The following is a 4,986-nucleotide window of genomic DNA, read 5'->3' as shown; positions in this document are numbered from 1 at the left end:
ATCATCCACATCCATCTATCCGCTTAGGCTTGCCTTGTGACCCGTGAAAGCGTAACATGTCCACAGGTTGATCCCTAGTTTCGACAGGAGAAGGAGTGTAATCAATATTGCATTAGGTTTATGTAGACTTATTATAGCTTAGTAAACTAGCCCAAATCCATTAATCAATTCTATGGCTAAAATTGTGCGATCTATCGCGATTATGGGATCCCATGGGTGTTACGCTACATTAAAGCCTAAACTCGGATATCGGCTCAAGAGAGCTTCCATTGGTAGTTTACTTACTTAGTGTCCTACGCTAAGGGACGAAGAAGGCTCTACAATCTTTGAACCTTTCAAACTTGGCTTTCTTGGCAATCCTAATATGATTCAAGTTGCTCCTTGTGCTACATGTGGTGGACATCATCCGGGGAAGCCTTGTTATAGATAGACTGGAGCATCTTTCTTGTGTGGTAGTATGGCACATAGGGCAAAGGATTGTACAGTGTCGCGTAACACTGGTGGTGGAGGAAGTGGCAGTGGAAGTCAGCAGAATCAACAGAATCCTTCAGGCAGAGTGTTTGCATTGACCGCTAATCAGGCGGCAGCTAATTGCTAATTCAGGTACCGTTTTCTGGAACACTTCTTGTGGGTAAACGTGAAGCTTATGTGTTATTTGATACTGGTTCGACTCATTCTATTGTATCCTTGTCATTGTTTCGTTAACTTGGAGTTTTGCCTTCATTACTTGATCCTCATATGTTAATTGCTACCCCAATGGGTAATTCTGTTATTATTTCTGATGAGAGTACTGAGGGTGTCCGATAGTTGTGGGAGATAGGAATTGTAAGGTCAACTTGCTTCCGATGATGATGCATGACTTTGACATTATTCTGGGTATGGATTGGCTGGTGAGCATTGTGCAACAATTGACTGTTTGGGAAAACGTGTGATCTTTGGAGATGTGAATCAACCATAATTTTTGTTTCAGGGGTCTCAACCAAAGGAGTGGTTAAAATTATTTCAGCTTTAAGGCGAATAAACTTTTGTCTAAGGGGCTGTGATGGCTATCTTGCTTTTGTGAAGGATACATTTAAGGATACATCTAAGGATACATCCAAGGATGAACCTCATATTGAGGATTATCCAGTTGTGAATGAGTTTGCAAATGTCTTTCCTGAAGAGCTACCAGGTTTGCCACCACAGCGAGAAGTAGAGTTTACTATTGAACTTGTTCTAGGTTCCGAACCTATTTCTAAGGCACCGTACAGGATGGCACCATTGGAGTTGCAAGAATTGAAAGAGCAGCTGCAAGACTTGTTGGATAAGGAATTTATTAGGCCGAGTGTATCTCCATGGGGTGCTCCGGTGTTGTTTGTGAAGAAAAAGGATGGGTCTATAAGATTATGTGTTGACTACAGGGAGTTGAATAAGGTGACTGTCAGAAACAGATATCCTTTGCCACGCATTGATGACTTGTTCGATCAGTTGCAAGGGGTGAAGTACTTTTCGAAGATAGATTTGAGATCGGGTTACCACCAGTTACGAGTAAGAGATGAGGATATTCCGAAGACAGCATTTCGCACTCGATATGGGCATTATGAGTTCCTTGTGATGTCTTTTGGGTTTCTTCCTTCTGTTTCTCTTTATGAAAAATCCTACTTGAGGTTTGTGTGTATAGACTATCCGTAAATATTCATTCCACCAGGCTATCGGTTTTAGCTATGAAAATCTTTAGTTGCAACTGGTCGAGCTAGTTTACTTCCAAGACTTCACCACAAACGAACTCAGATTTATATCATTAAAGCCCTCGAATGCTATCCTTCTTTTTTCACTGGATGAAGTTACTTGGCGCTGTTCTTCTGATAACACGAGCTAAGGGACGGTTGGTTTTTCACTAAAAGGAGAAAGGCGCATAGGATCAGATCACTTGCTCATACACCACAGTGGGCACATTGACTCATGAACTCATATGTACTCCTAAACTCCTGAAATTAGGAAGTGGTTTGAAAGCTTCATTCATGAGCTATCTTACTAAAGGAATTCCAGTTTCCTAAACTGCGTCGGAAATAGGCGAGAAAATAGATATGCCTTTTAATAAAATAATAAAATATATGGCATCCCCTTCTTACTTACTTCGCTAGCAAGGTATTCCCGATTGTCATCAGACAGAAGAGGGGGTTGGACTAGACCAGCTAAGAGCTAGATTCGATATTCCAGACGCGACTGCTGTTACAACACAAAGACTGGGGAAAAGGGAAATAGATATTTAGAGGAAGAGGTATTCGTATCGTGGACACCTTAACCGAAGAGAGCAGATGACACTTTCTAATCTAGTGCATTGCAATTGTTGATCGGGCATTAGGGGGAGTTTACTTGCCGACTTTCTGAACCTTACCTTTTGAAAGAAACAGGTGATTGAGTAACTGCTTCTTCTCCTATTGATGGAACTAATGGCTGTTTTCTCCTACTTTCTGAGTTAGCTGCTACTGGTTTTCTCCTTTCCTTGACAGTCGAGATACTACATAACCTTTCCTTATAGTTCGAACTAAAGAAAGGCCAACAATTGAGCCCATATCGCCACAAAAGGGGGCTTATAGATACCATACATTAGGCATATGCCTGTAAGTAATACCCCCGGTAGATATGTTATTTGAGAGAGTTGGGAAAGAAAAGAAATAGCCCGCGCGCGAGCAAGATAAAAGGCTAGGATAGCCCGTTGCTGCACTCCCTTCATTCTCCACTGTAAACATTTCTTCCTGGGATTCCCGACCAATAAAAAACTTCAACTACAAGACCAAAATACTAGCCTTTCAACGAATGTTTAGCGCCTAATTAGGAAAGTTCCCTAGGTCTTACAACCAATATGATCTATATGTCGTCAGAAATCATGTATTTGAGACGTTCCTTACGAAGCAAACTCTATATTAGGGGCACGATAAAAGTCATAGTTAGAATTTCTGTATAAAAAGCATTCTTCGCCGAAACCCTCTTTATATCTTCCTCGCCCCGGGAATAGTTCAGTCTTCCCATCATGATATCGACTAAGAGGAAAGTCGCACGGAAATATGGGTTCGAATCCCCTCCATAACTAGTATAGTGGAGGCTGTGAACAACCATATATTCTGTGTATTTCAGCAATAATGAAAAAATGTACGAACATAAACAATTAGAAAACCCTGCCCCTTTTCTATTCTATGTGGGTTTTATAATGTATTTTTGTTTTGAATAAAGAAGCGCGCTCCTAGTTAGTGTAATGCAGGTCTTTTTCTCGGTTGATGGATGGGATAAATGTCTATATCGCTTAAAATGTTATTATTATGTTGATGCTATATTTAATAATAGAATAAAAAGGGTTGCTTAAGATTGAGTCCCATCATTTAGAATTGTCTTCTCGTACTGTGTAAACGAACTTCAAGTCTTAATTGTGTACTCAACAGGAAGCGTCACAGCCTAGGTTTGGGCCACCTCCGATGTCGATCTGCAGTAATCATTTTTGAAAGTCGTTTTCCGGGGTAGGTTCTATTTTAACCTTGAGCGATTTGCCCCTTCTTCCTCAAAAAGGATAAGACTGATGCCATTAAGGCAATGAAATGGACTACGGAATAATCTATCTACTAAAAAAGGTGATTGATTAATTTCTTGCATTAGCAATAGAGTGCCCTGCCTTTCATATCCAATAACCACCGGTGGGGAATTTCTCTATCTCCTTGATCTACTAGGCCCGAGCGCTTTTGGTCTAACTAAGGTCCAACAATGAGACTGTGTCGTCTGGTTGTTGAGTTAAGAGTACGTCAATCAAGCTAGTACTTGATCTCGCCCATGACCCTTGTCTTTCGTGTCTTTCGGTCGGGTTGATTAGCTAAAATTCGTGTACTTTCCCACCAATATTTATATACCAGACTCTTGATTTAAACTACTGTGGTGATCCTAGGGAGCGCTTGTTTTGAATCTACTAGGTTTTGGTTTAAACGGGCAATTTAGCTACTTCGGGACAAGGGGCAACTACTCTCCTAGCTGGCTGGTGGAGTTTCCTATCCTTTTTTTTCGTATAGCTAGCTTTACTACTGTAGAATGGAAGTAGAGGATCGCCCTCGAGACTCGGCTCAGTTAGGGAAGGCCAGGCCGGCCGATGGGTCTTGTTTCGCGAACATGAATCTTTGACCGGAGCCGTGCCGAGCAAAGCATGCGTGCCGAGATAGCTGTTCTTCCTGTCTTATATTAGTTATTAGTAGAGGATAAGAAGTAAGGAAGTCTGCAAAGACTGACAAAGATAGATTAACTGAAAGTAGTCTTTCCGGCCCTACTCGGCTGTTGGATAGCCAAAAACTCTTTCCTCTCTCTATATGAACGACGAGCGCTTATGGATAGGTGGTCGTCGAACCGTTCTTGTTCTTGGGTGGGAGTGGGGACGACAATTCACTGTAAATTCTTACACAGCCGGCTTAGGCTTAACAACTTAGGGGGACTGGTATGCCAGACTTAACCTTGGACAGTGACTTTCTGAACATCCTGAGATCAACATGCGACAATAACCGACCTTCACCATCATCACCTTTGTCTTCACCGTCACCATCTATATCTACTACATCATCATTGCCCTTTTCACCTTCACCGTCTTCATTTCCAACTAGAAATGTCTCAGCAGGTTCCACAATCCCAGACACAGCAATGAAGATGGACAAGGCGGGGCCTGGCAGAGAGTAAAACCCCGCTTTTTCTTCCTGTCGCGAACCGTGGGGAATTCCGGTGGTCCATAATTATCCTTATGTTGGACAATACTTGTACGATAATCCAAGAAATGGGATTTCAATTATCTCGCTCACGCCTTTAGAACACTCACTAATTCAAGTTGTTTAGGTTGAGATTACCAACTCTGGGGATTACCTTGAAGCTTCCTCAAATGTTATTCCGCTCTCTTCCCCTGCCCGCTTCATTTTCATAAGGGCTCCGACTTCTCCACCCCATCTCACATTTTCTACCCCAGGAGCTTATATAAGAACAAGA

The sequence above is a fragment of the Apium graveolens genome, unplaced genomic scaffold (genome assembly GCF_009905375.1).
Source record: "Apium graveolens cultivar Ventura unplaced genomic scaffold, ASM990537v1 ctg6372, whole genome shotgun sequence".
Taxonomy (NCBI): domain Eukaryota; kingdom Viridiplantae; phylum Streptophyta; class Magnoliopsida; order Apiales; family Apiaceae; genus Apium; species Apium graveolens.
This window is presented reverse-complemented; position numbering follows the sequence as displayed.